We start from the raw sequence: 14,592 nt of genomic DNA, 5'->3' as shown, positions 1-14,592 counted from the left end.
ATGGCACTTCAACTTTGGTTTCAGATGACATCTGTGAGAGATCTGTCATTTTTATGCATCTCGTACTGATTTAACGTGTCATATATGGCTCAAATATGATGTTATTCACTGTATCATTGCATATATTTACACCAAATCCCTTCAGTAAATTGCAAATATGTACAAAGTAATAATACGTATAATCACTCATTTCATGCAAATCAAATATTTGACAACATAATCCAGTAGCATGATCTTGCACTGTCGGTCTACATCAAAATACATTTTCAAGACACTTATATTTCCATTTTTCTTTTGCATTCTTTTACTGAGATCTCCCTTTTAGTGTCAAGCTACACATAAAAGAGGAACCAGCATGGAATCAGACATGCAAATATGTAACAATTTGCATGACTCAAATTTACAAAGGTTAAGGTAAGGATTTGGGGTGGAGTTAGCAGTTTGACCTTTTCTTTCTTTCTTTTTTTTTTTGGTAAGACTTCAAATGATAACAAATCAAACAAAATGCACTGGCCAAAAGTATGTGGACACCTGGCCATCACACTGAAATGTGGTTCTTTCCCAAACTGTTTCTACAAAGTTGTAAACACACATTTGTATAGGATGTCTTTGTATGCTATAACATTAAGATTTCCCATTCAATGGAGCTAGGAGGCCCAAGCTGCTCTAGTGCTACTGTTCATACAGTATAGTGAGGTCCATGAAGACATGATGTGCCAAGATTGGTGTGGAAGAACTCAAGTGAGCCCTCACCTCAGAACCATGACCTCAACACTTTTGCGATCAAGTGGAACGCCCCCTGTGCACCATCAGACATCAATTCTCTACTTGACTAATGCTCTTGTGGCTAAATGAACACAAATTCCCACAGCCACATTACAAAATCTAGTGGAAAGTTTTCCCAGAAAAGTGGAGGCTATTACAACAGCAAAGGGAAATAAACTACATTTTAATGCCAATGGATTTGGACTGGGATGTTCAACAAGTCCATATGGATGTGATGGTCAGGTGTCCATATACTTTTGGCCATATAATGTACCCTGTTCCAATTTATACATATAATATCAGGTTGAAAGTAGTCGTGAATGTAAAGTTAATACAATCCTATCAATATTTTATACATTTGTGCATTGAGTACATTGACTGATCTGTCCTATGGCACAAATCCATCATCGTGTACATCACAGATGCTGGCTTTTGACCTGTGCACTGATAACAAGCCGGATGGTCCCTCTCCTCTTTAGCCTGGAGGATGCGGTGTCCATGATTTCTAAAAAGAATTTCTACTTTTGATTCATCAGACCTCAGGGCAATTTTCCACTTCACCTCAGTCCATTGTAAAAGAGCTCAGGGCCAGAGAAGGTGGCGTTGTTCCTGGATATTGTTTATATCTGGTTTTAACTTGCATTTGTGGATGCAGTAATTAACTCTTTTCATAGATGATGGTTTTCTGAAGTGTTCCTGAGCCCATACACTGATTTCCTCTACAGACACACTGAAAAAAATGGCCAGTTAAATTAACACAAAAAAATCTTGTACATCGGTTGCACTTATTAAAATCATATCCACTAAGACCAGTTAAGTCATGTTCTGTTTGACTGAACATGACTTAATTGGTCTTAGTGGATATGATTTTAATAAGTACAACCAATGTACAAGATTTTTTTGTGTTAATTTAACAGGCCATTTTTTTCAGTGCACATGTCTGCTTTTAATGCAGTGTTGCCTGAGGTCCTGAAGATCACAGGCAGCCAGTGTCAGTTTTCACCTTTGTCTCTTGCATACAGAGATTTCTCCAGATTCTCTGAATCTTTTAATGATATGATGGACCATAGATGATGTGATACCCAATTTTTTTGCAATTTTACACTGAGGAACGTTATTCTTAAATTGTTGCACTGTTTGCCCACACAGTCTTTCACAGAGCGGTGAACCCCTCTCCATCTTTACTTCTGAGAGACTCCGCCTCTCTGGGATGCTCTTTTTATACCCAATCATGTTACTGACCTGTTACCAATTAACCAAATTAGTTATTTTTTAGCATTACACATCTTTTTCAGTCTTTTGTTGCCCCTGTCCCAACTTTTCTGAAACGTGTTGCTGACATCAAATTAAAAATGAGCATATATTTTTCGATAGATAGATAGATAGATAGATAGATAGATAGATAGATAGATAGATAGATAGATAGATAGATAGATAGATAGATAGATAGATAGATAGCATTTCTCAGTTTCAACATTTGATATGTTGTCTTTGTACTATTTTCAATGAAATATAGGGTTTCCATTATTTTCAAATTAACGCATTCTGTTTTTATTTATGTTTTACACAGTGTCCCAACTTTTTTGGAATTGGGGTTGTAATACAGTATGTAATTTGCCTTTGAGTGAATGGTTTAAAAATATATCAAAATTGTATTAATGCTGGGATTAATACTAGCACATGGACTGTGCACATACAGTATGTAGCTCTGCCAGACAAATCTGTTTTTTGTTGTTGGTTTTTTGTCTTATGATCTTATTAGACTTCTCTCCATTATGTCTGTACTGCATGTAGGAACTGTTTTGCTTCACTGTCCGCTTGTTCTGTGATCATAGACTATGTGTCCAATTAGGCCTTTAACCTGGAACACAGTATCCCATTCTCATTATCTCTAGCCGCTTTATCCTTCTACAGGGTCGCAGGCAAGCTGGAGCCTATCCCAGCTGACTACGGGCGAAAGGCGGGGTACACCCTGGACAAGTCGCCAGGTCATCACAGGGCCGACACATAGACACAGACAACCATTCACACTCACATTCACACCTACGGTCAATTTAGAGTCACCAGTTAACCTAACCTGCATGTCTTTGGACTGTGGGGGAAACCGGAGCACCCGGAGGAAACCCACGCGGACACGGGGAGAACATGCAAACTCCACACAGAAAGGCCCTCGCCAGCCCCGGGGCTCGAACCCAGGACCTTCTTGCTGTGAGGCGACAGCGCTAACCACTACACCACCGGGAACACAGTATAACAAAATAAAAAAGTGTCACATTCCGATGCTGATGACACTCAACTCATCCTCAACCCAGCCTTTCCTTCCTCAGACAGTCATGTGTCTGGTGGTCATCTGAAACTAAATCCCAGTGAGACAAAGCTGCTGTATATCCTTGGAGATTGTTTACCATGTCAAGATCTTGTGATCTCTCAAGAGAACTCTCAGATCACACCATCTGACAACATGGCTTGAGATGCATCAAGACTCTTTCCTGTCCTGGCATCCACATGGTTTACGAACTTTCTCAAACTGCTGAATCACTGGCTGGCTTTAAACAGAGGCTACGAACTTACTTCTTCACTAAAAACATCAGTGCCATCCAAAATAAATTATATAATGAAATTCGAAGTTGCCTTTTTTAGTTTCAACTTATTTTGCTGACATCTTTCCACTTTGACCAACAGTTTCGTACATTAACCACAATGCTGATAAAGTACCAGCTGCTTCAGGCTTCACTTCATACATCGTGTACATGATGCAGCAGAGCTTTAGTCCATTAGTCACCATCAACTTTTAGGTTAATACCACCTTCAGCACTCTCAGAAAATTAAGTGCATTATTGTACCTTTAGTGGGTACAACAGCTTGTCACCGGTCCAGTACCCTCTAAGGTACTTATTTGTACCCTTTATTAACTGCTTAGGTGGCACGGTGATGCAGTGGTTAGCACTGTCGCCTCAAAGCAAGGTTCTGGGTTCGGACCTCATGGCCGATTGGGGGGGGATCTGTGTGGAATTTGCATGTTCTCCCTGTGTCTGTGTGGGTGCTCCAGTTTCTCTCACAGTCCAAAGACATGCGGTTAGGCTAACTGGTTACTCTAAATTGTCCATAGGTGTGAATGTGTGTGTGTAAATGGTTGAGAGGAGAAAACCTCTATAATAATCCAGTAGAAGGCAACAGGAAACCACTACTGTAATTCCTCCCAAGAAACGTTGATGGCTGGAGCTGTCAGAGTAGCCATGTCACTGCAGTGATATGCCAGAAAGAGATAAACTGCTTAGGAACATACATCCACCTTTTTAGCCCAAAAAAAGGTACACATAGTGACCTTGAGGTCCAATAATGAGCCCTTGGGGATACATTAGTGTACACTGTACCTTGGGGGACAGAAATGGACTCCTACTCTACTTCTATTTCTGACAGTGAATGATCTTGTGCTCATTATTTTGCTGGTTGCTAATTAGCCAAACTGAGTCCGTGGGACAACTGCATGTTATAGCTGCACTGGATTCTGCAATGTTCAACTGTGAGTCCAAGATTTGCACAAAAGTTTCCACTTACAAGTATGTTGGATTTTGCATTAATATGACACTGAATGTTGCCAGAAAATGGTGAGTGAGAAAAGAAGCTCTTGCTGTTTTGTTTTTAGGAGTAACAGCAAGGCCTGATTGTCGTGTCTTATGCGTCAGATTGTTAAACTTTTTTTTGCACAAGCAATGTCCTCCTGTGGTGTTAGAGTGGCACACAACTGCTAACTTCTCATCTCAGGGGGAAAAACAATCCAGCAACAGCAAACACGTCATCAGCAGAATCTCAAAACACATCACAAATTTCGGGAATCAGACACAGTCTCAGCATTTAAGTCTAGGTTGAAAACATATCTGTTTCGTCAAGCCTTTTGTTAATGCTGTTTATGAGGTAAAGGTGTAGATCTGGAGGGTCCTCAGAGACAGAGTGTTTTGGTAAACTGGGATGCATGGATGCTGTCAGTGCCCCACTCGCTTGCTCACTCGAGTTTGTTGACGGTGTAGTGGCTGCTGCTTTATGTCCTGGGGCTCCCTCATGCCTGTGTTACCTTCTGGCTCTCCCCTTTTAGTTATGCTGTCATAGTTAGTTTTGCCGGAGTCCCTGCTTGTACTCAGCGCAAAATGTATACTGTACCTACTTATTCAGGTGACACTAGGCATACCTAACAACCTGTTTTCTCTCTCATCTCTCCCCCAAAAAATCTGTCCCTCTGAGTTACATGTCAATCCTGGGATCGAGGTGCTGACCTCTTCTGCTCCTCGGACCTGTTTGATCCATTCTGGTACCCTGTGTCTGGCTGGAGTCTCATCACATCGCTCCTGTGGAGGACGGCCCCATATGGACAGTTGAAAGTCACACTTGGAAGACACTCTGGACACTTACAGTAATGCTTTTATGGCTGAGGACTACAGTTGACTTGCTAACTTTAGGACTGTGGTTGTCATGAACAGTCTTGCACTCAAGTTTCCATTAATGAAGAGTTATAACATCAACGAAACTGACTTTATGTTAAAACTGTTAATGTTATAGTCATGTTGTCTGTTGTTGTCCAGGTAAGGATGGGTTCCCTTTTGGGTCTGGTTCCTCTCGAGGTTTCTTCCTCGTGTCGTCTGGGGGAGTTTTTCCTTGCCACCGTCGCCACCGTCTTGCTCATTGGGGATAGATTAGGGATAAAATTGGCTCACGTCTTGGGTCATTCAGATTCTGTAAAGCTGCTTTGGGACAATATCTATTGTTAAAAGCGCTATACAAACAAACTTGACTTGACAAATGTGATTCTGGATTGTTTTACTTTAAATGAGCATGAATTTAAAAAAAAAAGTCTTGACATGGACTGTTTGTTGCTGTCCAAGCTCTTCTCTAACAGGGTTTAGCTAAACAATACACTTAGACCTTGATCTATTTGCACTAGCTTGAGAATATGTTGTTGCTGGAGACCTAAACGCACTTCTGTAAGTCACTCTGGATAAGGACGTCTGTCACATGTTGTTAAATGTAAATTTAAATGTAAATGTAGCTTTGGTAAATGCTAACACAGTAAACAAAATGGAAATGTCAGGGCATGACATTCAGAACTCTGTATTCTCTTACCTGAGCAAACAAAACAGAGGTAGTATACACAGAAATGGTAAAGAATCTCACAAAGAATCAAGGCCTAAGCTCTCCAAAGGTGAAGTCGGTGTGAATACGATACGCTACGGGCTTTGAACTGAGCCAAGATGCTTTTACATTCTCTTTGAACCTTGCTCGAGATTCAGCTCACATTCTGTCTGAAAGTCAAACTCTGAGCACTTTCAAAGGATAAGAAAGCAATGTTTTACTCAACAGTGATTAAATAATATAACCTCAGAGATTTTTTTTCTCTCCATCTTAATAACTCATCACCATACACTTGTGAGAATAAAATTAAACAAGCTGTAAGACTTCATGACACAAATATTTCTGAAAACTGTATTTCTGAAAGAAGCAAATAACAAAAATAAATATGTCTCGGAAGCCTGACATATCTACATTCAAAGGGCAAAATGAAATGGAGATTTTTTTTTTCTGTGTTGTGATTTAACAAAACTAAATCAGCATATGACATTAAACACAAAAGCAACTTGGCAAATAGCTTCAGAGAATTAGGCATATCCATCCATCCATCCATTATCTGTAGCCGCTTATCCTGTGCGGGGTCGCAGGCAAGCTGGAGCCTATCCTAGCTGACTATAGGCGAGAGACGGAGTACACCCTTATTGAACCAAGTCACGTGTTTTTTTTTTTTTATAATGTACCACAATGGAAATAAGTACATGTACAACCCCGATTCCAAAAAAGTTGGGACAAAGTACAAATTGTAAATAAAAATGGAATGCAATAATTTACAAATCTCAAAAACTGATATTGTATTCACAATAGAACATAGACAACATATCAAATGTCGAAAGTGAGACATTTTGAAATTTCATGCCAAATATTGGCTCATTTGAAATTTCATGACAGCAACACATCTCAAAAAAGTTGGGACAGGGGCAATAAGAGGCTGGAAAAGTTAAAGGTACAAAAAAGGAACAGCTGCAGGAACAAATTGCAACTCATTAGGTCAATTGGCAATAGGTCATTAACATGACTGGGTATAAAAAGAGCATCTTGGAGTGGCAGCAGCTCTCAGAAGTAAAGATGGGAAGAGGATCACCAATCCCCCTAATTCTGCGCCGACAAATAGTGGAGCAATATCAGAAAGGAGTTCGACAGTGTAAAATTGCAAAGAGTTTGAACATATCATCATCTACAGTGCATAATATCATCAAAAGATTGAGAGAATCTGGAAGAATCTCTGTGCGTAAGGGTCAAGGCCGGAAAACCATACTGGGTGCCCGTGATCTTCGGGCCCTTAGACGGCACTGCATCACATACAGGCATGCTTCTGTATTGGAAATCACAAAATGGGCTCAGGAATATTTCCAGAGAACATTATCTGTGAACACAATTCACCATGCCATCCGTCATTGCCAGCTAAAACTCTATAGTTCAAAGAAGAAGCCGTATCTAAACATGATCCAGAAGCGCAGACGTCTTCTCTAGGCCAAGGCTCATTTAAAATGGACTGTGGCAAAGTGGAAAACTGTTCTGTGGTCAGACGAATCAAAATTTGAAGTTCTTTATGGAAATGAGGGACGCCGTGTCATTCGGACTAAAGAGGAGAAGGACGACCCAAGTTGTTATCAGCGCTCAGCTCAGAAGCCTGCATCTCTGATGGTATGGGGTTGCATTAGTGCGTGTGGCATGGGCAGCTTACACATCTGGAAAGACACCATCGATGCTGAAAGGTATATCCAGGTTCTCGAGCAACATATGCTCCCATCCAGACGACGTCTCTTTCAGGGAAGACCTTGCATTTTCCAACATGACAATGCCAAACCACATACTGCATCAATTACAGCATCATGGCTGCGTAGAAGAAGGGTCCGGGTACTGAACTGACCAGCCTGCAGTCCAGATCTTTCACCCATAGAAAACATTTGGCGCATCATAAAACGGAAGATACGACAAAAAAGACCTAAGACAGTCGAGCAACTAGAATCCTACATTAGACAAGAATGGGTTAATATTTCTATCCCTAAACTTGAGCAACTTGTCTCCTCAGTCCCCAGACGTTTACAGACTGTTGTAAAGAGAAAAGGGGATGTCTCACAGTGGTAAACATGGCCTTGTCCCAACTTTTTTGAGATGTGTTGTTGTCATGAAATTTAAAATCACCTAATTTTTCTCTTTAAATGATACATTTTCTCAGTTTAAACATTTGATATGTCATCTATGTTCTATTCTGAATAAAAATATGGAATTTTGAAACTTCCACATCATTGCATTCTGTTTTTATTTACAATTTGTACTTTGTCCCAACTTTTTTGGAATCGGGGTTGTACTTTCTTGTGTCATCCATATATTATTATGTTATTTGCATAAACATTTTAATTTTGAATAAACAAATCAGGGGTGGCACGGTGGTGTAGTGGTTAGTGCTGTCGCCTCACAGCAAGAAGGTCCGGGTTCGAGCCCTGTGGCCGACGAGGGCCTTTCTGTGTAGAGTTTGCATGTTCTCCCCGTGTCTGCGTGGGTTTCCTCCGGGTGCTCCGGTTTCCCCCACAGTCCAAAGACATGCAGGTTAGGTTAACTGGTGACTCTAAATTGACCGTAGGTGTGAATGTGAGTGTGAATGGTTGTCTGTGTCTATGTGTCAGCCCTGTGATGACCTGGTGACTTGTCCAGGGTGTACCCTGCCTTTCGCCCGTAGTCAGCTGGGATAGGCTCCAGCTTGCCTGTGACCCTGTAGAACAGGATAAAACGGCTAGGGATAATGAGATGAGATGAGATGAGAATAAACAAATCAAAATCACCCTGGACAAGTCATCAGGTCATCGCAGGGAATTCGCATATTTTATGTGTGTGGGCGGCACGGTGGTGTAGTGGTTAGTACTGTCGCCTCACAGCAAGAAGGTCCTGGGTTCGAGCCCCGTGGCCGGCGAGGGCCTTTCTGTGTGGAGTTTGCATGTTCTCCCCGTGTCCGCGTGGGTTTCCTCCGGGTGCTCCGGTTTCCCCCACAGTCCAAAGACATGCAGGTTAGGTTAACTGGTGACTCTAAATTGACCGTAGGTGTGAATGTGAGTGTGAATGGTTGTCTGTGTCTATGTGTCAGCCCTGTGATGATCTGGCGACTTGTCCAGGGTGTACCCCGCCTTTCACCCGTAGTCAGCTGGGATAGGCTCCAGTTCACCTGCAACCCTGATGGAGAAGCAGCTACAGATAATGGATGGATGGATGTGTGTGTGTGTATATATATACACAGTACTGTGCAAAAGTACCCTGCTTTTTCTTTTCATACAAACTTTGTTATAGATTTCTATTTTATGACTTCAACATTATCGAGTCAGTACAAAAACATTTTAGAGTCCAAACATTCATTGTTGTTGTTGTTTTTTTCCCCAGCACAAAATTAAATGTTACAGAAAAAAAGTTTGTATCTGAGCAGCATATTACATAAGAGAGCACTTTTCAGATTAAAAAAAAAAGAAAACATAATGAAGGCTGCTGGGTTTTGGTGCAAAATGAAGAAGCTAGTGTGACAGTCAAAGTGTCCAGAAGAACTGTGGCTGGTTCTGTAAGATGCTCAGTAAAACCTGCAGCTCATTTCCTTATCAAACTGCACTCACTGTACCTGAGACTACTATTTTTTTTTTAAATCAAAGGGTCGTCTCACACCAAATATTGACTTTATTTCATTTATTATGGCTTACTGCTGTTTATAGTCTACTTTTTAATGTTGAAACATTTCATTTCATATTTTAAGCCATGGTGGCACGGTGGTGTAGTGGTTAGCGCTGTCGCCTCACAGCAAGAAGGTCCTGGGTTCGAGCCCCGGGGCCGGCGAGGGCCTTTCTGTGCGGAGTTTGCATGTTCTCCCCGTGTCTGCGTGGGTTTCCTCCGGGTGCTCCGGTTTCCCCCACAGTCCAAAGACATGCAGGTTAGGTTAACTGGTGACTCTAAATTGACCGTAGGTGTGAATGTGAGTGTGAATGGTTGTCTGTGTCTATGTGTCAGCCCTGTGATGACCTGGCGACTTGTCCAGGGTGTACCCCGCCTTTCGCCCGTAGTCAGCTGGGATAGACTCCCGCTTGCCTGCTACCCTGTAGAACAGGATAAAGCGGCTAGAGATAATGAGATGAGATGAGATTTTAAGCCATTTTTGGTCTCCAGCATTTCTTTACATGTGCCTAAGACTTTTGCCCAGTACTGTGTGTGTGTGTGTGTGTGTGTGTGTGTAAATATAAATAATGTCCACATTCACCAGATATGAGCAATCGTGTGTTCTGATTAGCTACTCTACTACTAGGATATCAGCTCATATAATAATAATAATAATAATAATAATAATAGTCAGTTCAATTTATATTGCACCTTTCTCACACCCAAGGTCACTTTACAATTGAGGGGGAAAAAAAAGTTCACCAAAAGAGGGTCAGGATGTAATTCCAGTGGCATAGCTAACACAGTCCCACCAGGCGCACAAAGATAAATCCCACACCACCTGCACAGCTGCCGCAACACCACCGGGCAACATCACTCGGAACACCACACCATGGATCCACAAAGTGAGCACAGAAGCATCACTGCACAGAGCGCTGTTATATCCCAAACCACCTGCACAGCCACTGCAATGCCACCGGGCAACATCACTCAGAACACCGCATCAAGCACAAAAGCACCACAGCACAGAGCGCTGAACAACCCCGATGTTAAAAAAAGCAACGAGTTCAATGCAGTCCACAGTGAGGAGCGCAGGCATCACCCACGGTGCACCAAGGCCTGAAGGAAACCGACACCAAAACTGGGTCTGGAGCTACACCACAACCGGCGGACAAAACACTCAAACAAAGAACAAACATCAAACTACACAAACACACAAAAAAATGAAATGCTCTGGTGAGAAGTGGCAGCCAAACGCGCACGGCGTACTCTCAAGTGGAAACTGTGAATAAAGAAAAACAAAATGGCAGTGCACATCAAGTCAGATATATCACTTTATCAAGTATTTAAAAGAAACAGAAATAGCTCAATAAAAGAATATCGTTTTTTCCTCCAATATCTTCTGTTCCATACTCCAGGCCAGTCAGTGGCGGTAATGCACCTTTAAGTTGGTTTGCCAACTGCCAAAAAAAGAAGAAAAGAAAATGGCGGCGCGTGTTGCTTGAACCAACTGAGGACGAAATAAAAACTCTACTCAAAACCAAACCCCCAAAAAATACAAAAAAGCAACAATAGAATAAAAGTATTTGATGGTAAGAACGTATCTTTTTTATTTTTCAAGAATTATTATTATGGCATTTTTCACAAATTGCTCCTGTCATTTCACTAGTTTGTTTACATTCTAAGGGGAAATTATTTTGTTGGACGTCTCATCTCATCTCATTATCTCTAGCCGCTTTATCCTGTTCTACAGGGTCGCAGGCAAGCTGGAGCCTATCCCAGCTGACTACGGGTGAAAGGTGGGGTACACCCTGGACAAGTCGCCAGGTCATCACAGGGCTGACACATAGACACAGACAACCATTCACACTCACATTCACACCTACGGTCAATTTAGAGTCACCAGTTAACCTAACCTGCATGTCTTTGGACTGTGGGGGAAACCGGAGCACCCGGAGGAAACCCACGCGGACACGGGGAGAACATGCAAACTCCACACAGAAAGGCCCTCGCCGGCCACGGGGCTCGAACCCGGACCTTCTTGCTGTGAGGCGACAGCGCTAACCACTACACCACCGTGCCTTTGTTGGACGTTTTGTATAAAAATTTTATTTATCTAATTTGCAAAAAATAACAATAAAAATGCTCTGTTTCTCAAAATACAGTGAATGTGGATAGAATAAAACAGTTATTCCACTCAATTTTGTTGTATATGACTTATAGCTGACTCAGCGCAATGTGTCTTGCATATACAACTCAGTTTTGTGGAATTACTGTTATATATGAGAGAGAGAGAGAGAGAGAGAGAGAGAGAGAGAGGTTTCAAGATTTCACCTTTCATGTTTCAGGAACTTAAAGTACAAATATCCACCACATGGGGGCTACACTTAATCACTGTCACTTAGAACTTCTGAAAGCATTTCTGATTCATTTATTATTTAAAAAAAATTGTGGAGTGGTTAATTTGGCATTAGCGATACATGAACAACATAAAATCTGCTTTGGATCCTGTTTTGTTAAACACTTGATGCACAGGGCTGCAAAATATTAGTGTCTGAAAAGAGACAGACGTCCCTCGTGGATTACAGAGGGGAAAAAAACTTTTCCTTGTGAGTGAATAAAGATCTAACTGTTATTTCTTTCTTTCTAAATAACAACATTATCAGCTTGAGAGCTCTGGAAAATTCAAACAAACCATCTGCATTATACCAACATTATATCAACTCAAGTTTATTGACTTTATAATTTGTGTACTTTAAAGGCAGCTTTAAATCATATGAAACAAGAAAAAAGTAAAATGTAGGCCCATGAAAAGATAGAATTTGAAACGAATGTTTAGTGGACAGCAGGTGGGGGAAACTTATCTCTGGCTATTGATCTGTGAATATTGGAACAAACCTGCAAAAAAAAAAAAAAAAAATATATATATATATATATATATATATATATATATATATATATCTCATCTCATCTCATTATCTCTCGCCGCTTTATCATATATATATATATATATATATATATATATATATATATATATATATATATATATATATACACACACACGCACACACAGTTAGGTCCATAAATATTTGGACAGAGGCAACATTTTTCTAATTTTGGTTCTGTACATTACCACAATGAATTGTGAACAAAACAATTCAGATGCAGTTGAAGTTCAGACTTTCAGCTTTAATTCAGTGGGTTGAACAAAATGATTGCATAAAAATGTGAGGAACTAAAGCATTTTTTAAACACAATCCCTTCATTTCAGGGGCTCAAAAGTAATTGGACAAATTAAATTATTGTAAATAAAATGTTCATTTCTAATACTTGGTTGAAAACCCTTTGTTGGCAATGACTGCCTGAAGTCTTGAACTCATGGACATCACCAGACGCTGTGTTTCCTCCTTTTTAATGCTCTGCCAGGCCTTTACTGCAGCGGTTTTCAGTTGCTGTTTGTTTGTGGGCCTTTCTGTCTGAAGTTTAGTCTTTAACAAGTGAAATGCATGCTCAATTGGGTTGAGATCAGGTGACTGACTTGGCCATTCAAGAATATTCCACTTCTTTGCTTTAATAAACTCCTGGGTTGCTTTGGCTTTATGTTTTAGGTCATTGTCCATCTGTATTATGAAACGCCGACCAATCAGTTTGGCTGGATTTGAGCACACAGTATGTCTCTGAATACCTCAGAATTCATCCGGCTGCTTCTGTCCTGTGTCACATCATCAATAAACACTAGTGACCCAGTGCCACTGGCAGCCATGCATGCCCAAGCCATCACACTGCCTCCACCGTGTTTTACAGATGATGTGGTATGCTTTGGATCATGAGCTGTACCACACCTTCGCCATACTTTTTTCTTTCCATCATTCTGGTAGAGGTTGATCTTGGTTTCATCTGTCCAAAGAATGTTCTTCCAGAACTGTGCTGGCTTTTTTAGATGTTTTTTTAGCAAAGTCCAATCTAGCCTTTTTATTCTTGAGGCTTATGAGTGGCTTGCACCATGCAGTGAACCCTCTGTATTTACTTTCATGCAGTCTTCTCTTTATGGTAGATTTGGATATTGATACGTCTACCTCCTGGAGAGTGTTGCTCACTTGGTTGGCTGTTGTGAAGGGGTTTCTCTTCACCATGGAAATTATTCTGCGATCATCCACCACTGTTGTCTTCTGTGAGTGTCCAGGTCTTTTTGCATTGATGAGTTCACCAGTGCTTTCTTTCTTTCTCAGGATGTACCAAACTGTAGATTTTGCCACTCCTAATATTGTAGCAATTTCTCTGATGGGTTTTTTCTGTTTTCGCAGCTTAAGAATGGCTTGTTTCACCTGCATGGAGAGCTCCTTTGACCGCATGTTTTCTTCACAGCAAAATCTTCCAAATGCAAGCACCACACCTCAAATCAACTCCAGGCCTTTTATCTGCTTAATTGAGAATGACATAACGAAGGAATTGCCCACACCTGCCCATGAAATAGCCTTTGAGTCAATTGTCCAATTACTTTTGGTCCCTTTAAAAACAGGGTGGCACATGTTAAGGAGCTGAAACTCCTAAACCCTTCATCCAATTTTAATGTGGATACCCTCAAATGAAAGCTGAAAGTCTGGACTTTATGTCCATGTCCATTATATAACTATAACTTGAATATGTTTCAGTAAACAGGTAAAAAAAACAAAATTTGTGTCAGTGTCCAAATATATATGGACCTAACTGTATATACATGAGTGTTTTAGTGGGAAATACGCCACTCGTATTTTTCATACGAGCTCCATCCAGGACATGGAGAACCAAAACCATGACATAAATCTCTATATGTTACTCGTGAGGAAATTGATGAATTGTTTTGATAAATTTGGGTACTTTTTGTTTGTGAATGTGTCTATATAATAAAAAGAAAATCACACGCTGGCTTGAAGATATGAAGTTTATCTTCTTGTGTTGAAAAACTTGCATTTTTCAAATGAAATACATCATGGATCTGAGTGACATTTAAATAATATTGGCTGGCTTTTTTTCATGGTATATCAGATATATTCTATTCAGCTAGCATGATACTGAATGAGTCGAAGACTAGTTCAA

This window comes from Neoarius graeffei, chromosome 4 (genome assembly GCF_027579695.1).
Source record: "Neoarius graeffei isolate fNeoGra1 chromosome 4, fNeoGra1.pri, whole genome shotgun sequence".
In the NCBI taxonomy this organism is placed as follows: Eukaryota; Metazoa; Chordata; class Actinopteri; order Siluriformes; family Ariidae; genus Neoarius; species Neoarius graeffei.
Note: the sequence above shows the minus strand (reverse complement) of the source record.